The sequence below is a fragment of the Anastrepha ludens genome, chromosome X, assembly GCF_028408465.1.
Source record: "Anastrepha ludens isolate Willacy chromosome X, idAnaLude1.1, whole genome shotgun sequence".
NCBI lineage: Eukaryota > Metazoa > Arthropoda > Insecta > Diptera > Tephritidae > Anastrepha > Anastrepha ludens.
Window position 1 is genome coordinate 7,270,670 of NC_071503.1, and position 26,338 is coordinate 7,297,007.

Below are 26,338 nucleotides of genomic sequence, written 5' to 3' on the forward strand. Positions count from 1 at the left end.
TTATGAATTATTGATCCATTAATAGTGATTATAAGATTAAGTTACTTTAGGGATAACAGCGTAATTTTTTTTGAGAGTTCATATCGACAAAAAAGTTTGCGACCTCGATGTTGGATTAAGGTATAATTTTGGGTGTAGCCGTTCAAAAATTAAGTCTGTTCGACTTTTAAATCCTTACATGATCTGAGTTCAGACCGGCGTAAGCCAGGTTGGTTTCTATCTTTAATAAATTGTAATATTTTAGTACGAAAGGACCAAATATTAAAATAATTATATTTTGAATAATAGAATATTATTAATATAAGAACTATTTTGGCAGATTAGTGCAATAAATTTAGAATTTATTTATGTAGATTACACTACAAATAGTACTTGATTTTTATGGAAATAATTTTATCTTTTGTTGGTAGATTAATTTTGGTAATTTGTGTTTTAGTGAGAGTAGCTTTTTTAACTCTTTTGGAACGTAAAGTATTAGGTTATATTCAGATTCGTAAGGGTCCTAATAAAGTTGGTTTAATAGGGATTCCTCAACCTTTTTGTGATGCAATTAAGTTATTTACTAAGGAACAAACTTATCCTCTTTTATCAAATTATATTTCTTATTATTTTTCTCCTATTTTTTCTTTATTTATTTCTTTAATTGTTTGATTATGTATTCCTTTATTTGTAAAATTGTTTTCTTTTAATTTAGGGATTTTATTTTTTTTGTGTTGTACTAGATTAGGGGTTTATGCTGTTATAGTAGCTGGTTGATCATCTAATTCTAATTATGCTTTATTAGGGGGATTACGAGCTGTTGCTCAAACTATTTCTTATGAAGTTAGAATGGCTTTAGTTTTATTATCTTTTGTTTTTTTAATTGGAAGTTATAATATTTTAGACTTTTTTTATTATCAAAGTTATATTTGATTTGTTGTTATTATATTTCCAGTTAGACTTGTTTGATTTTGTATCTGTTTAGCTGAGACTAATCGAACTCCTTTTGATTTTGCTGAAGGTGAATCTGAATTAGTTTCAGGGTTTAATGTTGAATATAGAAGTGGTGGATTTGCTTTGATTTTTATAGCTGAATATGCTAGAATTTTATTTATAAGTATATTATTTTGTGTAATTTTTTTTGGTTGTGATTTATTTAACTTGCTATTTTATTTGAAATTGGTTTTTATTTCATTTGTTTTTATTTGAGTTCGTGGAACTTTACCTCGGTTTCGTTATGATAAATTAATGTATTTAGCTTGAAAGTGTTTTTTACCTTTTTCTTTAAATTATTTATTATTTTTTATTGGAGTTAAATTATTTTTAATATATTATATATTGTTAATTGATTTTAGTAAAGTTAATAGGAAATTTTTGTTCCTATATTATGTTTTCAAAACATATGCTTGTTCAAGCTCATTAACTAATTAATTAAATTATCTCATCATTTATTAATTAGTGGATTAATAATGTAGTATAAGAAGTAAACTACTGTTAAAATTTGTCCAACTAGTACATAAGGATCTTCTACAGGTCGTGCTCCGATTCATGTTAATAGAATTACAGTAACTACTATAATTCAAAATAGAATTTTATTTACAGGGTAAAATTGGATTCCTCGGAAGTTTCTTAAATGATAGAATGGTAAAATTGCTAGGATTGCAATTGATAAGACTAATGCAATAACTCCTCCTAATTTATTAGGAATAGAACGTAAAATTGCATATGCAAATAGAAAGTATCATTCAGGTTGAATGTGTACTGGTGTTACTAGAGGATTAGCAGGGATGAAATTATCAGGATCTCCTAATAGATAAGGGTTAATTAGAGTTAATAATAGAAGTACTATAATTATAATAATAAATCCTACAATATCCTTGTATGTAAAATATGGATGGAATGGAATTTTATCAATATTGGAATTTAACCCAATTGGGTTATTAGATCCTGTTTGATGTAAAAATAATAAATGAATTAATGTTATTGCTAGTACAATAAATGGTAAAATAAAATGAAATGTAAAGAATCGTGTAAGAGTGGCATTATCTACTGCAAATCCTCCTCAGACTCATTGAACTAAATCAATTCCTAAGTAAGGAATTGCAGATAATAGATTTGTAATAACTGTGGCTCCTCAGAATGATATTTGTCCTCACGGTAAAACGTAACCTATGAAGGCTGTTGCTATAACTAAAAATAGAATTAGAACACCTACTAGTCATGTAGGTGTAAATAAATATGAACCGTAATAAATTCCTCGACCAATATGTAGATAAATGCAAATGAAGAAAAATGATGCACCGTTAGCATGTAAAGTTCGTAATAATCAACCATAATTTACATCTCGACAAATATGATTAACACTATTGAAAGCTAAATTAATATCTGCTGTGTAATGTATAGCTAAGAAAAGTCCTGTTAGAATTTGAATAATTAAACATAACCCTAATAGTGACCCGAAGTTTCATCAGGCTGAAATATTAATTGGGGCTGGAAGATCTACTAGAGCATTATTTGCAATTTTGAATAATGGATGTTGGGTTCGTAAAGGTTTGTTCATTAGTTTAATTTATTAATCGAAGGGGTCCGTGGAATAATTTAGTAATTTTTACTACTGCAATTAATGTAATTAATAAATAATTTATTAATAAAACAGTAATTAAATTTGTTGGGTAATTATATAATTTATGAAGATTTAGAGAATTTTCTTCTGTAAATGTATTTAAATTAATTATAGTTTGTATTTCGTTATTTTGAATGAAAGATGAAATGTATGATTTATCTATAAATCATCTGATATTTATTAATAAAATGAAAATTAATATAAAAGAAAAGGCTGTTTTCATTGAAAGTGAGAATATTTCATTTGATGCTAGGGATGTAACGTAGATGAATAATACTAATACCCCTCCTAGAAAAATTAAAAATAATACATACGAGAATCAGAATCTTTTAGTTATTAATCCAGTTAAAAGACAAATTTGTAATGTTTGAATTAATAATATTAATCCTATTGCTAATGGATGATTTATTTGAATAAAAATGAGACTAGAAATCAATGTTGTTGAGTATAAAGTTAATTGTATAATATCAGGAGGTAGTTTATTTAAAATATTAATTTTGGGGATTAATGAAAAAGTTGTTTCTTTTCTCTTGAAGTTTTAAAAGATTAATTCTTATTTTTGATTTACAAGACCAATGTTTTTGTTAAACTATTAAAACTAATGTTAATATTATTATATTGGGGATTACCTTGTTTTTTAATTTTAATGGGAGTATTTGTTTTTGTTTTTAATCGTAAACATTTATTGTCTATACTTTTAAGATTAGAATATATTGTTTTAAGTTTATTTTTTTTATTATTTATTTATTTAAATTTAATAGATTTTAGAAGATACTTTAGTATAATATTTTTAACTTTTAGTGTTTGTGAAGGGGCTTTGGGTCTTTCAATTTTAGTATCTATAATTCGAACTCATGGAAATGATTATTTTCAATCATTTAATGTATTACAATGTTAAAATTACTTTTTATAATAATTTTTATTATACCTTTTTGTTTTATTATAAATTCATTTTGAACGGTTCAAAATTTACTATTTTTGGTAAGTTTTATTTTTATTTTAATGAATTATTGTATAAATTATTTTGTAAATATTTCTTATTTTTTGGGGTTTGATATTATTTCATATGGATTAATTTTATTAAGTTTTTGAATTTGTACACTTATAATTACTTCTAGTGAATCTATTAATAAATATAGTAATTATGAAAACTTTTTTTTAATTAATGTGTTAATTTTATTATTGTGTTTAGTTTTAACTTTTGGTAGAATAAATTTATTTATGTTTTATTTATTTTTTGAAAGAAGACTGATTCCTACTTTATTTTTAATTTTGGGTTGAGGGTATCAACCTGAACGTTTACAAGCTGGGATTTATCTTTTATTTTATACTTTATTAGTATCTTTACCTATATTGGTAGGGATTTTTTATTTATATAATACTTTGATGACATTGAATTATTATCTTTTGATAAATTATGTTAATTGTTATGATTTATTATACTTATCTTTAATTTTAGCTTTTTTAGTTAAAATACCTATATTTTTGGTTCATTTATGATTACCAAAAGCTCATGTAGAAGCACCTGTCTCTGGTTCAATAATTTTAGCCGGGGTTATGCTAAAGTTAGGTGGGTATGGATTATTACGAGTTTATTCTTTTTTACAAGTAAGTGGTATTAAATATAATTATAATATTTGAATTAGAGTTAGATTAATTGGAGGTGTTTTAATTAGTTTAGTTTGTTTACGTCAAACTGATTTAAAGGCTTTAATTGCTTATTCTTCTGTTGCTCATATAGGAATTGTTTTAGGGGGTCTTATAACTTTAAGATATTTAGGATTTTGTGGTTCTTATACATTAATAATTGCTCATGGACTTTGTTCTTCAGGACTTTTTTGTTTAGTTAATATTACATATGAACGGTTAGGTAGTCGAAGTTTATTAATTAATAAAGGTTTATTAAATTTTATGCCTTCTATAACATTATGATGATTTTTGTTAAGAGCTTGTAATATAGCTGCACCTCCTTCTTTAAATTTATTAGGTGAAATTTGTTTATTAAATAGAATTGTTAGTTGATCTTGATTAACAATAATTTCTTTATCTTTATTATCTTTTTTTAGAGCTGCCTATACTTTATATTTATATGCTTATAGTCAGCATGGTAAGTTATTTTCTGGAGTTTATTCATTTAGAGGGGGTAAAATTCGGGAATATTATTTATTATTTTTACATTGATTTCCTTTAAATTTATTAATTTTGAAGAGTGATATTTGTATAATTTGACTTTAATTTTATTTAAATAGTTTATTTAAAATATTGATTTGTGGTGTCAATGATATGATTTTTGATCATTTTAAATCGTGAGAAAGTATTTATCTATTTGTAGAATTAGATTTTTGGTTTTAATTTTATTTAGAACTAATTTTTTTTTTTTTAGATTATTAATGTTAATTAAGGATTTTTGTATATTTATTGAATGAGAAGTAGTTAGATTTAATTCTTGTAGAATTGTTATAACTTTTTTATTTGATTGAATGAGTTTATTATTTATATCTTTTGTTTTGTTAATTTCTTCTTTAGTTATTTATTATAGAAAGGAGTATATAGGGGGAGATGTAAATATTAATCGTTTTATTATATTAGTTCTTATATTTGTTTTGTCTATAATGTTATTAATTATTAGTCCTAATTTAATTAGAATTTTATTAGGATGAGATGGATTGGGGTTAGTTTCTTATTGTTTAGTAATTTATTTTCAAAATGTAAAATCTTATAATGCTGGTATATTAACTGCTTTGTCTAATCGAATTGGAGATGTTGCCTTTTTATTAGCTATTGCTTGAATATTAAATTATGGAAGTTGAAACTATATTTTTTATTTGGAAACAATAAAAAATAGAATTGAAATAGAAATTATTGGTGGATTAATTATATTAGCTGCTATAACTAAAAGAACACAAATTCCTTTTTCATCTTGATTACCTGCTGCAATAGCAGCCCCTACACCTGTTTCTGCATTAGTTCATTCTTCTACTCTTGTTACTGCTGGAATTTATTTATTAATTCGGTTTAATATTTTATTATGTGATTCTTGAATAGGTCAAGTTTTACTTTTATTATCTGGGTTGACTATATTTATAGCTGGATTAGGAGCTAATTTTGAATTTGATTTAAAAAAGATTATTGCTTTATCTACTTTGAGTCAGTTGGGTTTAATAATAAGAATCTTATCAATAGGATTTTATAAACTGGCTTTTTTTCATTTATTGAGTCATGCTTTATTTAAAGCGTTATTATTTATACGCGCTGGAGCTATTATTCATAATATAAATAATTCACAAGATATTCGGTTGATAGGTGGGTTAGGGATTTATATACCTTTAACTTCTGGTTGTTTTAATGTTGCTAATTTAGCTTTATGTGGTATACCTTTTTTAGCTGGATTTTATTCTAAGGATTTAATTTTAGAAATTGTATCCTTGAGTTATATTAATATATTTTCTTTTTTTCTTTATTTTTTTTCTACTGGATTAACTGTATGTTATTCCTTTCGGTTGGTTTATTATTCTATAACTGGTGAATTAAATTGTGGTTCTTTGAATATACTAAGAGATGAAGGGTGAGTTATGTTGCGTGGTATGAGAGGGCTATTAATTATAAGTATTATTGGTGGTAGTATACTTAGATGATTAATTTTTTCTACCCCTTATATAATTTGTTTACCAATTTATTTGAAATTATTAACTTTATTTGTTTGTATTAGTGGGGGATTATTAGGTTATTTAATTTCAAATGTATCTTTATTTTATTTTAATAAATCTTTAAATAATTATTTAGTAAGTTATTTTTCTGGTTCTATATGATTTATACCTTATATTTCTACCTATGGTGCAATTAATCCTCCTTTAGTTTTAGGAGGAATTGTTTATAAATCTTTTGATCAAGGATGATCTGAATTTATAGGAGGACAGAATTTATATAATAAGTTGGTAGAATATTCTCAATTAGTTTATTTTTTACATAATAATACTTTAAAAATTTATCTTTTATTATTTGTTTTATGAATTACTTTCCTTTTTAGTTTTTTTTCTTATTTTATTCAAGTAGCTCAAATTGTAGAGTATAACACTGAAGATGTTAGGGTAATTGTTTAATTCTTGAATGTAGTGAATAAGTTTTAGTAAACTACATAATTTACCCTATCAAGGTAACCCTTTTCGTCAGGCAATTCATTAAAGGAAAATAGCTTATTTGAAATGAAAAAGGCTGTTTTCATTGAATTTTTTAGATAAATTATAATAAATAAATTTATTATAATTTTATATGTATTAGATAAATGTAAGTGATAAAATTTAGTAATTTATAAAAAAAATATTTTTAATTTTACAATGAAAATGTAATGTTTTTGTTAAACTATATAAATAGAAGTATAAATGGAATTTAACCATTAAAAGATAAAAGTTAGCAGCTTTTTCTTGAACATCTTACTTCCTTAATTGGAAATTAAATTTCAGTTCTATCATTAACAGTGATATGCCTCTTTTTGGCTTCAATTAAATTAATAATTAAGAATTTATTAAATAAATAGATTAAACTAAATTTAGAATTTTAGAATAAGGGTAGTAAATTACCTAAAATTAGGTCGAAACTAATTGCAATAAATCGCTTCATATTCGTTTTTATTTATTAAATTAATAATTAAGAATTTACTAAATAAATAGATTAAACAAGATAGATTGAAAATTCAATACTTTCTGAATGCAAATCAAATGTTATAATTAACTACAATCCTTCTTTATTTGTATTATTTATAATGTTAGTTAGATCAATTTAATATACCTTGATTTCATTCGTGATATAAACCAATAATTAAGATTAAAATAAAAATAATTGATGTAGTTGTTCATATTATAATGTTTGATAAATTAATAATTAAAATTATTGGTAAAATTAATGCAATTTCTACATCAAAAATTAAAAAAATAATTGTAATTAGGAAGAATCGTATAGAGAATGGAAGACGTGATGATGATTTTGGGTCAAATCCACATTCAAATGGGGAGCATTTTTCTCGATCTGCTATACTTTTTTTTGATAAAATAGAAGCTAAAATTATTACAATACTTGTAATTGCTATTAGGGTTAGAGCTATGATAATAATTGAGAAAATTATCTATACTACTAATTAGTAGACTTTATGATTGGAAGTCAAATATACTTTATATATTATATAGATATTGTAAATATAAATTATATTATTTTATTATCCTCCTCATCAATAAATTGAAATATATAGAAATAATCAAACAATATCAACGAAATATCAATATCAAGCGGCTGCTTCAAAACCGAAATGATGTGTTTTTGAAAAATGATTATTTAAGTGTCGGATTAAACAGATTAATAAGAAAGTTGTTCCAATTAATACATGAATTCCGTGAAATCCTGTAGCTATAAAAAATGTAGAACCGTAAACTGAATCAGCAATTGTGAATGGTGCTTCAATATATTCATATGCTTGTAAAATAGTAAAATATACTCCTAATAATACTGTGAAGAATAACCCTTGTGTTGCTTGAGAATGATTACCTTCTATTAAACTATGATGGGCTCATGTTACGGTTACTCCTGAGGCTAATAAGATAGCTGTATTTAATAAAGGAATTTGAAATGGGTTGAAAGGTTTAATTCCGGCTGGTGGTCATGAAGCTCCTAATTCAATTGTTGGAGATAGTCTTCTGTGGAAAAAAGCTCAAAAGAATGATACAAAAAATAAAATTTCTGATAAAATAAATAAAATTATTCCTCATCGTAGGCCTAATGTTACAGGTAGGGTGTGTAATCCTTGGAAGGTTCCTTCACGAGAAACATCTCGTCATCATTGATAGACAGTTAAAATAGTAATAATATTACCTAATAAGAATAGCGAGATGTCATATTGATGGAATCATTTAACTAAACCTGAAACTGATGTTATTGCTCCAATAGCTCCTGTTAAAGGTCATGGGCTATAATCTACTAAATGAAATGGATGGTTAGCGTGTGTTGGCATTATAAAAATTAATTTACTTCTCTAGAGTATAAAGTACTTAATACTGCGAATACATAGGATTGAATAATTGCTACAGCTGATTCAAGTACTAATAATGCAATTTGGGCAATAATTAATAGTGAAATAATAGTGTATGAAAGTGATGGACCTGTATTTCCTAGAAGAGTTAATAACAAGTGACCTGCAATTATATTAGCTGCTAATCGTACTGCTAGAGTTCCTGGTCGAATTAAATTTCTAATTGTTTCAATACATACTATGAATGGTATTAAAATTGCTGGTGTTCCTTGAGGAACTAAATGTGCAAATATATGTTGGGTGTGATTAATTCAACCATAAATTATGAAACATAATCATAAAGGTAAAGCTAATGTTAAAGTTAATGTTAAATGACTTGTACTTGTGAAAATATAAGGGAACAGTCCTATGAAATTATTGAATAAAATTAGTGAAAATAAAGAAACGAAAATAAAAGTTGATCCTGAGTGCCCTGTAGATCCTAATAAAGTTTTAAATTCTTTGTGTAAAGTTAATAAAATTGAATTTCAGAAAATATGGTATCGTGAAGGTATTAATCAATATATTGAAGGAATTACTATTAATCCTAAAAGAGTTCTTATTCAATTAAGAGATAAATTAAAAATGCTTGAGGTGGGATCAAAAACTGAGAATAAATTTGTTATCATTTTCAATTAAGAGGTTGAGTTGAAGACTTTTTAGTTGAGTCAGATTTAGGGGATTGAGGAATTACAGAGTAGTAATTTATTATTCTAAAAAGTATAAATGTGATAGAAAAAATAATAAATAAACTTAATCAACCAATTGGGGCTATTTGTGGAATTAAAAAATACTAATAAAGTTTAATAATTTTAGTTTGACAAACTAATGTTATGTATTTAACTAATTTTTTTTAAAATTAAATATAATTTATAAATCATTAGAAGTAAGTGCTAATTTACTATTGAGTGGTTTAAGAGACCAGTACTTGCTTTTCAGTCATCTAATGATGAATTTACTCTATTTGTAATTCATTTAATAAAATGGTTAACAGGAATACTTTCAATAACAATAGGTATAAAGCTATGATTAGCACCGCAAATTTCGGAACATTGACCGTAGAATAACCCTGGTCGATTTATTAAAAAATTAATTTGATTTAATCGTCCAGGAGTTCCATCTACTTTTACTCCAAGAGCGGGTACTGTTCATGAATGAATTACATCTGCAGCTGTTACTAAAATACGAATTTGTGAATTTATTGGTAAAATAACACGATTATCTACATCTAATAGTCGGAATCTATCTGCTGTTAATTCATTTGTTGGGATTATATATGAATCAAATTCTACATTTATAAAATCTGAATATTCATAGCTTCAGTATCATTGGTGTCCAATAGCTTTTAGAGTCACTGAAGGTTCATTAATTTCGTCAATTAAATATAAAAGTCGTAAAGAAGGAAAAGCAATAAATAATAGAATAATAGCTGGCAGAATTGTTCAAATTACTTCAATAGTTTGTCCATGTAGTAGGTTTCGATTTGTGTATGAATTAAAAAATAATATAAATATTAAATAACCTACTAAAGTTGTGATTATTACTAAAATTATAAGGGTATGGTCGTGAAAAAATGATAATTGTTCTATTAAGGGAGAGGCACTATCTTGAAGGCCGAGGGCTGCTCATGTTGTCATTATGTGTATATTATATGTGTATATATATATATATAATTAAGAATTTACTAAATAAATAGATTAAACTAAATTTTTTTTTATTATAATTCTAATAAAAGTGAAATACTTTATATATGGAGCTTAAATCCATTGCACTAATCTGCCATATTAGAAATTAGTTAAAAGTGGTAATTCAGAATAACTGTGTTCAGCGGGAGGGGTATTTTGAAGTCATTCAATTGATGAACTTAGTTGTATAGGGTAAATAACTTGTCGTTGGGAAATTATACTTTCTCAAATAATAAATAAGAAAAATAAAATCCCTAATAATGAAATAGAAGACCCAATAGTTGAGATAATATTTCATGTTGTATATGCATCTGGATAATCTGAATATCGTCGAGGCATACCTGCTAGTCCTAAGAAATGTTGGGGAAAGAATGTTAAATTTACTCCAATAAATATAATAATAAATTGACTTTTTAGTCATCTAGGGTTTATGTTTAATCCAGTAAGTAAAGGGTATCAGTGAATAAATCCAGCTATAATTGCGAATACTGCTCCTATAGATAATACATAATGGAAGTGTGCTACTACATAATAAGTATCGTGTAAAATAATATCTACAGATGAATTAGCAAGTATTACTCCAGTTAATCCTCCTACTGTAAATAAGAAGACAAATCCTAGAGCTCATAGTATTGCTGGTGAGTAATTTAATTGAGTTCCATGTAGAGTAGCTAATCAACTGAAAATTTTGATTCCTGTTGGTACTGCAATAATTATAGTAGCTGATGTAAAATATGCTCGTGTGTCTACGTCTATCCCAACAGTAAATATGTGATGGGCTCATACAATAAATCCTAATAGTCCAATTGCTATTATTGCATAGATTATTCCTAAAGAACCAAATGTTTCCTTTTTACCTGATTCTTGACTAATAATATGAGAAATTATTCCAAATCCAGGTAAAATTAGAATGTAAACTTCTGGGTGACCAAAAAATCAAAATAAATGTTGATATAAAATTGGGTCTCCTCCTCCAGCAGGGTCAAAAAAAGATGTATTTAAATTTCGATCAGTCAATAATATAGTAATTGCACCAGCTAGTACTGGTAAAGATAAAAGTAATAATAGTGCTGTTAATACCACAGCTCATACAAATAAAGGTATTCGGTCAAATGTTATACCAGTAGATCGTATATTAATTACTGTTGTGATAAAATTTACTGCTCCTAGGATTGATGAAATTCCAGCTAAATGCAGTGAAAAAATAGCTAAATCTACTGAAGCTCCTCCATGAGCGATTAGAGATGATAATGGAGGATAAACAGTTCATCCTGTACCAGCTCCGTTTTCTACTATACTACTTACTAGTAGTAGTGTAAGAGAAGGGGGTAATAATCAAAATCTTATATTATTTATTCGTGGAAATGCTATATCAGGTGCTCCTAGTATTAAAGGTACTAATCAATTTCCAAATCCTCCAATTATAATAGGTATTACTATAAAAAAAATTATTACAAACGCGTGAGCTGTTACAATTACATTGTAAATTTGATCATCTCCAATTAAGGCTCCTGGATGTCCTAATTCAGTTCGAATTAGAATTCTAAGGGATGTTCCTACTATACCAGCTCATGCTCCAAAAATAAAATATAATGTTCCAATATCTTTATGATTTGTTGAGAATAATCATTGTCGCGATTAAGACAATTAAAATATTCATTAAAGGAAAATAGCTTATTTGAAATGATTAAATGGCTGAAGAATAGGCGATAGATTGTAAATCTATTTATAAGAATAAATTCTTTTTAATCAAAAATTTAGTTATATAAATTTATTCTTATAAATCACAAAATTTATTTGTAAGTAAATTTTACAGATCAATAAGAAGTTTATTTATAAGAATAAATTTTTATTATCAAAAAGAATTTATTTTTATAAATTAATAATTAAGAATTTACTAAATAAATAGATTAAACTAAATTTTAAATTTAGGGCTTTATAGTCAATAATGACATTAGACTGCAATTCTAAAGGAGTATAAATATAGTATTACTAAGGCTTAAAAGATTTAACTTATATTTATAGCTTTGAAGGTTATTAGTTTATTTAACTTAAAGCCTTTATTTTATAATAAATTAAAAATGGTTTTATATTTTATAAAATTTTAAATTTTTGATTTAGCTTAGGATGATTAAAAAGCTGTATAGATAATAGATACTAAAATTAATCTAAATGTGGAAATAAAAGATAAGATTATTATACATTTAAATGAAATTTTGTTAATTTGTATATAGTTTGTTCAATTATTTTCATCATAGTTTAGTATAAAAGCAGCGAAACATAAACGTAAATAAAAAAATAATGTGATTAAAGTTATCACAGTTATAATTGTTATGAGAGTATACTGATTATTTAAAACTAATAATTGAATAACTAATCATTTTGGTATAAATCCAATAAATGGTGGAAGTCCTCCTAAGGATAATAAATTTAGAAATAACATAAATTTTAAAATTTTTGAATTAAAAAATGAATTAAATAATTGATTAATATGATATATTTTAAAATTATTAAAGATAAATGTTAAACTAAAGGATAAAAATGTATAAAAACAAAAATAGGTTATTCATATGGATTCGCTAACTTGTATAGCAGCTAGTATTCAACCTAGATGATTAATTGATGAAAATGCTATTAACTTTCGTAAAGATGTTTGATTTAATCCTCCTATTGATCCAATAACTGTTGATAGAATAATAATTGAAAAAATAAAAATATTTTGTTGAATTGTAATATATGAAATTAATATAATTGGGGCAATTTTTTGTCATGTTATTAACACTAAAGCGTTTATTCATGATAATCCTTCTATAACGTTAGGGAATCAAAAATGAAAAGGGGCTGCTCCACTTTTTAATAAAAGAGAAGAATAAATAATTATATCATTATATATTGAATTTGATTGTAATATAGGGAAATTATTAAGGTATATTATAATAATAGCAAATAATAAAACAGCAGATGCTATTGCTTGAGTTAAGAAATATTTAAGTGAGGCTTCTGTTGATATTAAGTTGTTATCTCTTATTAGGGGGATAAAAGATAATAAATTAATTTCTAGGCCTATTCAAGCTCTTAATCAAGAATTAGATGATACTGTAATTAATGTTCCTGTTATTAAAATAAAAAAAAATATGATTTTGGCAGAATTATTGAAAATTAAAAAGAAAAGGATTAAAACCTTTATAAATGGGGTATGAACCCAGTAGCTTGATTAGCTTATCTTTTTACTAAATAAATAGATTAAACTATTTGTGATTTATTTTATTATTAGTTTTTATTAATAATTATTTTATGTTTTGGTGTATGATGCACAAAAGTTTTTGATACTTTTAGAAATAGTTTAATTCTATTAAATATAATGAATGTAAATTTATTACATAATTTACCCTATCAAGGTAACCCTTTTCGTCAGGCAATTCATTAAAGGAAAATAGCTTATTTGAAATGAAAAAGGCTGTTTTCATTGAATTTTTTTTTTTTTTTTTTCTTTTAATAGTTAATTTATTTGAAACGGGATAAATTTAATTAAATTTATTTATTTAATTATAATAATTAAATATAGTAAATTAATTATTATAGTATTTTGTAAATCTAGATAATTAAAAATTCCAATATAGACATCTCCGAGAGGTAAAAGTACAACTCATAGATAAATATATAGATGAATATAAAAAATTTAATTTTTATTATTAATTTATACAAATGTCTAACGTTAGATCAAAGTATGTGCCTATAAATGTAATATACAATTCTGCATCTTCTAATTTAAAGGGGTTTTTTAACAAAATTAATAGGCATCTATTAATTAATTAAATATTTATATACATATAGATATTTATTGATCTAACTTAGTATACGTCTTACTATTATAAAATATATTATTTAGGAAAAAAAAATTTTTAAAAATTAAAAAATAAGAGGATTATTTATCAATAAATATTAAAATTTAATAAATATGAAAAAAAAAAAAAAAAAAAAAATTTAGTTTAATCTATTTATTTAGTAAATTCTTAATTATTAATTTAATTTTATTTTGTTATTTAAACTAAATTTTTTATGCTAAATAATTTAAATTAAATATAGTTATTTTATATTTATTAGTTTTATTAATTTATTTATATTATTTAAGTTTTATTAACTTATTATATTTAATGAGCTTATTTGAAATGAAAAAGGCTGTTTTCATTGAATTTTTTTGTAATAAATTTGATTATAGGTTTTATTTTTAAGGAAAAATATTAAAATGTTTTATTAAAATTTAAATTTATTTATAAATATTTTATATATAAATAATTACTATTAAGAATTTACTAAATAAATAGATTAAACTAAATTTTTTAATTAGTTTTAGTTATTATTAAGTTAATTAATTAATAATTTATATTTATTGTGTTGATTTTATATAGGCAGTTAAATTCAATGAAAACATTTGAAATGAAAAAGGTTGTTTTCATTGAATTTTTTAATATGAGAAACGGTAAATTTGATTAGGGGTCTTTTTACTTTTAAGGAGGAATTACTAATTAGGGTTTATTTTATAAAAAAACTAATTGATTTTTTTTTTTAATTTTATTTTGTTAATAATTAAGAATTTACTAAATAAATGTTATAGTTAAATTTATTTAATATTTACTTAAAATAAATAATTAATTTATGTTACTAAATAAATAGATTAAACTAAATTTTTTTTGAATATTTTTTGATTTATTTAATTACTAAAGTTTTATTTTGGCTTATGTTTTTGTTATTGATTTATTTTATATGTAAATTTTTGTGTGAAATTTTATTTATTTTAATAATAATTAAATTTTTTATTAGGACTATGAATAAGTTCGTGCGGTTTTTTTCGAAATTTGAAACTTTATTGACGTAAAATGGTTAGAAATTTAATATTCAAAATATTGTCCATCGCTTACTACTACTTTTTCCCATCTTTCTGGCAATTCACGGATTCCCTTTGTGAAAAATTCGGTCGGTTTTGCCGCAATCCACGAATCGATCCATTTTTTGACTTCATCGTAATTACGGAAGTGCTGGTCAGCCAGGCCATGTTGCATCGATCGGAAGAGATAGTAATCGGATGGCGCAAGGTCTGGACTATACGGCGGGAGGGGTAGGACATCCCATTTGAGCGTTTCTAAGTATGTTTTGACCACTTGTGCAACATGTGGCCGAGCATTGTCATGTTGCAAAATAACTTTGTCGTGTCTATCGGCGTATTGCGGCCGTTTTTCTCGCAGTGCTCGGCTCAAACGCATCAATTGTCGTCGGTAGACATCCCCCGTAATCGTTTCATTCGGTTTCAGTAGCTCATAATACACAACACCCAGCTGGTCCCACCAGATACACAGCATAACCTTCAGGCCATGAATATTCTGCGCCGACGTCGATGTTGAAGCATGGCCAGGGTATCCATACGTTGCCCGACGTTTTGGATTGTCGTAATGGACCCACTTTTCATCGCCAGTCACAATTCGATGCAAAAAACCCTTTCTTTTGTGCCGTTGAAGCAGTTGTTCGCATGCCATAAAACGGCGTTCAACGTCTCTTGGCTTCAATTCATACGGCACCCAATGGCCTACCTTTCGGATCATTCCCATGGCTTTTAAACGTTTGGAAATGGTTGATTGATCAACTCCCAAAGTTTTTGCAACCTCTTCTTGCGTTTGAGCCGGATCTTGATCGAGCAATTCCTCCAATTCGGTATCCATGAACTTTGGCGGCGCACCCTCGCGTTCTTCGTCTTCCAAGCCAAAATCACCACTTTTAAAGCGTGCAAACCACTTCTGGCACGTTCGCTCAGATAGAGCATGCTCACCATAAACTTCCACCAAGATACGATGACTTTCGGCTGCTTTTTTCTTCATATTAAAATAATGAAGAAGAATTCCCCGCAAAAACACATTATTTGGCACGAAATTCGACATTTTCAAGTGTGGTAAAAATATTGTTGTTTACGCTTCAAATAAAAAACTTATACTGACGTTTGTGCCTTACGACAGTAGCTCTCCAATGAATGTTTGGAAATGTGGATCGATGGAATAATAATCAAGTTACGCCATCTGTTGTAAAACCGCACGAACTTATTCATAGTCCTATTATATTCTCAGTAATTAATTTTATAAATCAAAGAAATTTGGAAGTAGTAATTTTTTATAGTATTGGCTAAATTTGTGCCAGCAGCCGCGGTTATACAAATAATACAAATAAGATATTTTTGGTAAAAGTTAAATTTTATATAAATAAAATATGTATAATTTTATTAGGTGAAATTTTAAAATTATTTATTTTTATTGAATTTTAATTGAAGCTTGTAAATTTTATAAATAAACTAGGATTAGATACCCTATTATTTAAAATGTAATTAATAAATATTAAGGTAGTAATAGTTATGTTCTTGAAACTTAAAAAATTTGGCGGTATTTTAGTCTATTCAGAGGAACCTGTCCTGTAATTGATAATCCACGATGTACCTTACTTAAATTTGTTTTTCAGTTTATATACCGTCGTTATTAGAATATCTTATTAGAGCAATAATTTTCAATAATTTTTATTAGAATTTATATCAGATCAAGGTGTAGCTTATATTTAAGTAGAGATGGGTTACAATAAATTTATTTAAATGGATTTAAATTTGAAATTTTTTTTTGAAAGTGGATTTGATAGTAAAATTTTAAAGATTAAAAATTTGATTTTAGCTCTAAAATATGTACACATCGCCCGTCGCTCTTACTATTAAGATAAGATAAGTCGTAACATAGTAGATGTACCGGAAGGTGCCTCTAGAATGACAATTTAAAGCTTATTAAGTAAAGTATTTCATTTACATTGAAAAGATTTTTGTGCAAATCAATATAAATTGAATTTTAATATTTATTTATTAATTTTTTTTTGTTATTTATATAATCTATTAAAAATAATTATAAAAAAATTATGTTTTAGTAAGTTTTAGTGAAAAAATAATTTTAATAATAGTTTATTATGTATTGTGAAAGAATATTGAAATAAATTGAAAAATTTTTAATTAAAAAGAAAATTTAGTTTATTGTACCTTGTGTATCAGGGTTGATCTAATAATTAATAATTATTTATTAATCTCGATTTTATAAGAGTTAATAATTTATTAAAGTTAATGTATCAAAATTATTTTAAATAAATTATTAGAAATGAAATGTTATTCGTTTATAAAGGTATCTAGTTTTTTTAGAAATAAATTTAATTTACAAATTTTTAATTTTTAATTTTTTTTTTTAATTTAAAAATTTATTAATTTGAATATTTTAAGGGATAAGCTTTAAAATAAAATATTAAAAATTATTGAATAATTTATTTAAAATGTATGTATAGAATTAGCAATCATTTATAAATTTGTTATAAATTATTTTATAATTTATGTTATTTAATTTTGTTTTCATTGAATTTATAAAAATTTTTTTATTAATTTAAAATAAAAAGTAATAATGATTAAATTAGTATATATTTAAGTATTGTTAAAATATTTTATATTGAAAAGTTTATATAAAGAACTCGGCAAATTTTATTTATACTCGCCTGTTTAACAAAAACATGTCTTTTTGAATTATATTTAAAGTCTGACCTGCCCACTGAATAATTTTAAATGGCCGCAGTATTTTGACTGTGCAAAGGTAGCATAATCATTAGTCTTTTAATTGAAGGCTGGTATGAACGGTTGGACGAAGTATGAGCTGTTTCATATAAATTTATAATAGAATTTTATATTTTAGTTAAAAAGCTAAAATTTTATTAAAAGACGAGAAGACCCTATAAATCTTTATATTTAATATAAACTAAATTTTTTTGATTTATTTTATTTTTTTAATATTAATTATTTTGTTGGGGTGATATTAAAATTTGATGAACTTTTAATTTTTAAAAATCATTAATTTATGAATTATTGATCCATTAATAGTGATTATAAGATTAAGTTACTTTAGGGATAACAGCGTAATTTTTTTTGAGAGTTCATATCGACAAAAAAGTTTGCGACCTCGATGTTGGATTAAGGTATAATTTTGGGTGTAGCCGTTCAAAAATTAAGTCTGTTCGACTTTTAAATCCTTACATGATCTGAGTTCAGACCGGCGTAAGCCAGGTTGGTTTCTATCTTTAATAAATTGTAATATTTTAGTACGAAAGGACCAAATATTAAAATAATTATATTTTGAATAATAGAATATTATTAATATAAGAACTATTTTGGCAGATTAGTGCAATAAATTTAGAATTTATTTATGTAGATTACACTACAAATAGTACTTGATTTTTATGGAAATAATTTTATCTTTTGTTGGTAGATTAATTTTGGTAATTTGTGTTTTAGTGAGAGTAGCTTTTTTAACTCTTTTGGAACGTAAAGTATTAGGTTATATTCAGATTCGTAAGGGTCCTAATAAAGTTGGTTTAATAGGGATTCCTCAACCTTTTTGTGATGCAATTAAGTTATTTACTAAGGAACAAACTTATCCTCTTTTATCAAATTATATTTCTTATTATTTTTCTCCTATTTTTTCTTTATTTATTTCTTTAATTGTTTGATTATGTATTCCTTTATTTGTAAAATTGTTTTCTTTTAATTTAGGGATTTTATTTTTTTTGTGTTGTACTAGATTAGGGGTTTATGCTGTTATAGTAGCTGGTTGATCATCTAATTCTAATTATGCTTTATTAGGGGGATTACGAGCTGTTGCTCAAACTATTTCTTATGAAGTTAGAATGGCTTTAGTTTTATTATCTTTTGTTTTTTTAATTGGAAGTTATAATATTTTAGACTTTTTTTATTATCAAAGTTATATTTGATTTGTTGTTATTATATTTCCAGTTAGACTTGTTTGATTTTGTATCTGTTTAGCTGAGACTAATCGAACTCCTTTTGATTTTGCTGAAGGTGAATCTGAATTAGTTTCAGGGTTTAATGTTGAATATAGAAGTGGTGGATTTGCTTTGATTTTTATAGCTGAATATGCTAGAATTTTATTTATAAGTATATTATTTTGTGTAATTTTTTTTGGTTGTGATTTATTTAACTTGCTATTTTATTTGAAATTGGTTTTTATTTCATTTGTTTTTATTTGAGTTCGTGGAACTTTACCTCGGTTTCGTTATGATAAATTAATGTATTTAGCTTGAAAGTGTTTTTTACCTTTTTCTTTAAATTATTTATTATTTTTTATTGGAGTTAAATTATTTTTAATATATTATATATTGTTAATTGATTTTAGTAAAGTTAATAGGAAATTTTTGTTCCTATATTATGTTTTCAAAACATATGCTTGTTCAAGCTCATTAACTAATTAATTAAATTATCTCATCATTTATTAATTAGTGGATTAATAATGTAGTATAAGAAGTAAACTACTGTTAAAATTTGTCCAACTAGTACATAAGGATCTTCTACAGGTCGTGCTCCGATTCATGTTAATAGAATTACAGTAACTACTATAATTCAAAATAGAATTTTATTTACAGGGTAAAATTGGATTCCTCGGAAGTTTCTTAAATGATAGAATGGTAAAATTGCTAGGATTGCAATTGATAAGACTAATGCAATAACTCCTCCTAATTTATTAGGAATAGAACGTAAAATTGCATATGCAAATAGAAAGTATCATTCAGGTTGAATGTGTACTGGTGTTACTAGAGGATTAGCAGGGATGAAATTATCAGGATCTCCTAATAGATAAGGGTTAATTAGAGTTAATAATAGAAGTACTATAATTATAATAATAAATCCTACAATATCCTTGTATGTAAAATATGGATGGAATGGAATTTTATCAATATTGGAATTTAACCCAATTGGGTTATTAGATCCTGTTTGATGTAAAAATAATAAATGAATTAATGTTATTGCTAGTACAATAAATGGTAAAATAAAATGAAATGTAAAGAATCGTGTAAGAGTGGCATTATCTACTGCAAATCCTCCTCAGACTCATTGAACTAAATCAATTCCTAAGTAAGGAATTGCAGATAATAGATTTGTAATAACTGTGGCTCCTCAGAATGATATTTGTCCTCACGGTAAAACGTAACCTATGAAGGCTGTTGCTATAACTAAAAATAGAATTAGAACACCTACTAGTCATGTAGGTGTAAATAAATATGAACCGTAATAAATTCCTCGACCAATATGTAGATAAATGCAAATGAAGAAAAATGATGCACCGTTAGCATGTAAAGTTCGTAATAATCAACCATAATTTACATCTCGACAAATATGATTAACACTATTGAAAGCTAAATTAATATCTGCTGTGTAATGTATAGCTAAGAAAAGTCCTGTTAGAATTTGAATAATTAAACATAACCCTAATAGTGACCCGAAGTTTCATCAGGCTGAAATATTAATTGGGGCTGGAAGATCTACTAGAGCATTATTTGCAATTTTGAATAATGGATGTTGGGTTCGTAAAGGTTTGTTCATTAGTTTAATTTATTAATCGAAGGGGTCCGTGGAATAATTTAGTAATTTTTACTACTGCAATTAATGTAATTAATAAATAATTTATTAATAAAACAGTAATTAAATTTGTTGGGTAATTATATAATTTATGAAGATTTAGAGAATTTTCTTCTGTAAATGTATTTAAATTAATTATAGTTTGTATTTCGTTATTTTGAATGAAAGATGAAATGTATGATTTATCTATAAATCATCTGATATTTATTAATAAAATGAAAATTAATATAAAAGAAAAGGCTGTTTTCATTGAAAGTGAGAATATTTCATTTGATGCTAGGGATGTAACGTAGATGAATAATACTAATACCCCTCCTAGAAAAATTAAAAATAATACATACGAGAATCAGAATCTTTTAGTTATTAATCCAGTTAAAAGACAAATTTGTAATGTTTGAATTAATAATATTAATCCTATTGCTAATGGATGATTTATTTGAATAAAAATGAGACTAGAAATCAATGTTGTTGAGTATAAAGTTAATTGTATAATATCAGGAGGTAGTTTATTTAAAATATTAATTTTGGGGATTAATGAAAAAGTTGTTTCTTTTCTCTTGAAGTTTTAAAAGATTAATTCTTATTTTTGATTTACAAGACCAATGTTTTTGTTAAACTATTAAAACTAATGTTAATATTATTATATTGGGGATTACCTTGTTTTTTAATTTTAATGGGAGTATTTGTTTTTGTTTTTAATCGTAAACATTTATTGTCTATACTTTTAAGATTAGAATATATTGTTTTAAGTTTATTTTTTTTATTATTTATTTATTTAAATTTAATAGATTTTAGAAGATACTTTAGTATAATATTTTTAACTTTTAGTGTTTGTGAAGGGGCTTTGGGTCTTTCAATTTTAGTATCTATAATTCGAACTCATGGAAATGATTATTTTCAATCATTTAATGTATTACAATGTTAAAATTACTTTTTATAATAATTTTTATTATACCTTTTTGTTTTATTATAAATTCATTTTGAACGGTTCAAAATTTACTATTTTTGGTAAGTTTTATTTTTATTTTAATGAATTATTGTATAAATTATTTTGTAAATATTTCTTATTTTTTGGGGTTTGATATTATTTCATATGGATTAATTTTATTAAGTTTTTGAATTTGTACACTTATAATTACTTCTAGTGAATCTATTAATAAATATAGTAATTATGAAAACTTTTTTTTAATTAATGTGTTAATTTTATTATTGTGTTTAGTTTTAACTTTTGGTAGAATAAATTTATTTATGTTTTATTTATTTTTTGAAAGAAGACTGATTCCTACTTTATTTTTAATTTTGGGTTGAGGGTATCAACCTGAACGTTTACAAGCTGGGATTTATCTTTTATTTTATACTTTATTAGTATCTTTACCTATATTGGTAGGGATTTTTTATTTATATAATACTTTGATGACATTGAATTATTATCTTTTGATAAATTATGTTAATTGTTATGATTTATTATACTTATCTTTAATTTTAGCTTTTTTAGTTAAAATACCTATATTTTTGGTTCATTTATGATTACCAAAAGCTCATGTAGAAGCACCTGTCTCTGGTTCAATAATTTTAGCCGGGGTTATGCTAAAGTTAGGTGGGTATGGATTATTACGAGTTTATTCTTTTTTACAAGTAAGTGGTATTAAATATAATTATATTTGAATTAGAGTTAGATTAATTGGAGGTGTTTTAATTAGTTTAGTTTGTTTACGTCAAACTGATTTAAAGGCTTTAATTGCTTATTCTTCTGTTGCTCATATAGGAATTGTTTTAGGGGGTCTTATAACTTTAAGATATTTAGGATTTTGTGGTTCTTATACATTAATAATTGCTCATGGACTTTGTTCTTCAGGACTTTTTTGTTTAGTTAATATTACATATGAACGGTTAGGTAGTCGAAGTTTATTAATTAATAAAGGTTTATTAAATTTTATGCCTTCTATAACATTATGATGATTTTTGTTAAGAGCTTGTAATATAGCTGCACCTCCTTCTTTAAATTTATTAGGTGAAATTTGTTTATTAAATAGAATTGTTAGTTGATCTTGATTAACAATAATTTCTTTATCTTTATTATCTTTTTTTAGAGCTGCCTATACTTTATATTTATATGCTTATAGTCAGCATGGTAAGTTATTTTCTGGAGTTTAGGGGGGGTAAAATTCGGGAATATTATTTATTATTTTTACATTGATTTCCTTTAAATTTATTAATTTTGAAGAGTGATATTTGTATAATTTGACTTTAATTTTATTTAAATAGTTTATTTAAAATATTGATTTGTGGTGTCAATGATATGATTTTTGATCATTTTAAATCGTGAGAAAGTATTTATCTATTTGTAGAATTAGATTTTTGGTTTTAATTTTATTTAGAACTAATTTTTTTTTTTTTAGATTATTAATGTTAATTAAGGATTTTTGTATATTTATTGAATGAGAAGTAGTTAGATTTAATTCTTGTAGAATTGTTATAACTTTTTTATTTGATTGAATGAGTTTATTATTTATATCTTTTGTTTTGTTAATTTCTTCTTTAGTTATTTATTATAGAAAGGAGTATATAGGGGGAGATTTAAATATTAATCGTTTTATTATATTAGTTCTTATATTTGTTTTGTCTATAATGTTATTAATTATTAGTCCTAATTTAATTAGAATTTTATTAGGATGAGATGGATTGGGGTTAGTTTCTTATTGTTTAGTAATTTATTTTCAAAATGTAAAATCTTATAATGCTGGTATATTAACTGCTTTGTCTAATCGAATTGGAGATGTTGCCTTTTTATTAGCTATTGCTTGAATATTAAATTATGGAAGTTGAAACTATATTTTTTATTTGGAAACAATAAAAAATAGAATTGAAATAGAAATTATTGGTGGATTAATTATATTAGCTGCTATAACTAAAAGAACACAAATTCCTTTTTCATCTTGATTACCTGCTGCAATAGCAGCCCCTACACCTGTTTCTGCATTAGTTCATTCTTCTACTCTTGTTACTGCTGGAATTTATTTATTAATTCGGTTTAATATTTTATTATGTGATTCTTGAATAGGTCAAGTTTTACTTTTATTATCTGGGTTGACTATATTTATAGCTGGATTAGGAGCTAATTTTGAATTTGATTTAAAAAAGATTATTGCTTTATCTACTTTGAGTCAGTTGGGTTTAATAATAAGAATCTTATCAATAGGATTTTATAAACTGGCTTTTTTTCATTTATTGAGTCATGCTTTATTTAAAGCGTTATTATTTATACGCGCTGGAGCTATTATTCATAATATAAATAATTCACAAGATATTCGGTTGATAGGTGGGTTAGGGATTTATATACCTTTAACTTCTGGTTGTTTTAATGTTGCTAATTTAGCTTTATGTGGTATACCTTTTTTAGCTGGATTTTATTCTAAGGATTTAATTTTAGAAATTGTATCCTTGAGTTATATTAATATATTTTCTTTTTTTCTTTATTTTTTTTCTACTGGATTAACTGTATGTTATTCCTTTCGGTTGGTTTATTATTCTATAACTGGTGAATTAAATTGTGGTTCTTTGAATATACTAAGAGATGAAGGGTGAGTTATGTTGCGTGGTATGAGAGGGCTATTAATTATAAGTATTATTGGTGGTAGTATACTTAGATGATTAATTTTTTCTACCCCTTATATAATTTGTTTACCAATTTATTTGAAATTATTAACTTTATTTGTTTGTATTAGTGGGGGATTATTAGGTTATTTAATTTCAAATGTATCTTTATTTTATTTTAATAAATCTTTAAATAATTATTTAGTAAGTTATTTTTCTGGTTCTATATGATTTATACCTTATATTTCTACCTATGGTGCAATTAATCCTCCTTTAGTTTTAGGAGGAATTGTTTATAAATCTTTTGATCAAGGATGATCTGAATTTATAGGAGGACAGAATTTATATAATAAGTTGGTAGAATATTCTCAATTAGTTTATTTTTTACATAATAATAATTTAAAAATTTATCTTTTATTATTTGTTTTATGAATTACTTTCCTTTTTAGTTTTTTTTTCTTATTTTATTCAAGTAGCTCAAATTGTAGAGTATAACACTGAAGATGTTAGGGTAATTGTTTAATTCTTGAATGTAGTGAATAAGTTTTAGTAAACTACATAATTTACCCTATCAAGGTAACCCCTTTCGTCAGGCAATTCATTAAAGGAAAATAGCTTATTTGAAATGAAAAAGGCTGTTTTCATTGAATTTTTTAGATAAATTATAATAAATAAATTTATTATAATTTTATATGTATTAGATAAATGTAAGTGATAAAATTTAGTAATTTATAAAAAAAATATTTTTAATTTTACAATGAAAATGTAATGTTTTTGTTAAACTATATAAATAGAAGTATAAATGGAATTTAACCATTAAAAGATAAAAGTTAGCAGCTTTTTCTTGAACATCTTACTTCCTTAATTGGAAATTAAATTTCAGTTCTATCATTAACAGTGATATGCCTCTTTTTGGCTTCAATTAAATTAATAATTAAGAATTTATTAAATAAATAGATTAAACTAAATTTAGAATTTTAGAATAAGGGTAGTAAATTACCTAAAATTAGGTCGAAACTAATTGCAATAAATCGCTTCATATTCGTTTTTATTTATTAAATTAATAATTAAGAATTTACTAAATAAATAGATTAAACAAGATAGATTGAAAATTCAATACTTTCTGAATGCAAATCAAATGTTATAATTAACTACAATCCTTCTTTATTTGTATTATTTATAATGTTAGTTAGATCAATTTAATATACCTTGATTTCATTCGTGATATAAACCAATAATTAAGATTAAAATAAAAATAATTGATGTAGTTGTTCATATTATAATGTTTGATAAATTAATAATTAAAATTATTGGTAAAATTAATGCAATTTCTACATCAAAAATTAAAAAAATAATTGTAATTAGGAAGAATCGTATAGAGAATGGAAGACGTGATGATGATTTTGGGTCAAATCCACATTCAAATGGGGAGCATTTTTCTCGATCTGCTATACTTTTTTTTGATAAAATAGAAGCTAAAATTATTACAATACTTGTAATTGCTATTAGGGTTAGAGCTATGATAATAATTGAGAAAATTATCTATACTACTAATTAGTAGACTTTATGATTGGAAGTCAAATATACTTTATATATTATATAGATATTGTAAATATAAATTATATTATTTTATTATCCTCCTCATCAATAAATTGAAATATATAGAAATAATCAAACAATATCAACGAAATGTCAATATCAAGCGGCTGCTTCAAAACCGAAATGATGTGTTTTTGAAAAATGATTATTTAAGTGTCGGATTAAACAGATTAATAAGAAAGTTGTTCCAATTAATACATGAATTCCGTGAAATCCTGTAGCTATAAAAAATGTAGAACCGTAAACTGAATCAGCAATTGTGAATGGTGCTTCAATATATTCATATGCTTGTAAAATAGTAAAATATACTCCTAATAATA

At 24.6% G+C, this 26,338-nt stretch overlaps 9 pseudogenes; 2 read left to right on the forward strand and 7 right to left on the reverse strand.

Annotated features, from left to right (window-relative positions):
- Positions 1-77: 77 nt before the first annotated feature.
- On the reverse strand, positions 78-2,906 carry LOC128869144 (cytochrome b-like; annotated as a pseudogene).
- LOC128869146 (NADH-ubiquinone oxidoreductase chain 6-like) lies at positions 1,404-3,137 on the reverse strand (annotated as a pseudogene).
- A 1,100-nt stretch (positions 3,138-4,237) lies between these two features.
- LOC128869143 (NADH-ubiquinone oxidoreductase chain 5-like) lies at positions 4,238-6,646 on the forward strand (annotated as a pseudogene).
- A 2,960-nt stretch (positions 6,647-9,606) lies between these two features.
- Positions 9,607-10,294, reverse strand: LOC128869145 (cytochrome c oxidase subunit 2-like; annotated as a pseudogene).
- A 95-nt stretch (positions 10,295-10,389) lies between these two features.
- Positions 10,390-11,977, reverse strand: LOC128869716 (cytochrome c oxidase subunit 1-like; annotated as a pseudogene).
- A 492-nt stretch (positions 11,978-12,469) lies between these two features.
- LOC128869717 (NADH-ubiquinone oxidoreductase chain 2-like) lies at positions 12,470-13,766 on the reverse strand (annotated as a pseudogene).
- A 4,561-nt stretch (positions 13,767-18,327) lies between these two features.
- Positions 18,328-21,159, reverse strand: LOC128869513 (cytochrome b-like; annotated as a pseudogene).
- LOC128869514 (NADH-ubiquinone oxidoreductase chain 6-like) lies at positions 19,654-21,387 on the reverse strand (annotated as a pseudogene).
- Positions 21,388-22,966: 1,579 nt separating this feature from the next.
- On the forward strand, positions 22,967-24,886 carry LOC128869512 (NADH-ubiquinone oxidoreductase chain 5-like; annotated as a pseudogene).
- The last annotated feature ends 1,452 nt before the right edge of the window (positions 24,887-26,338 follow it).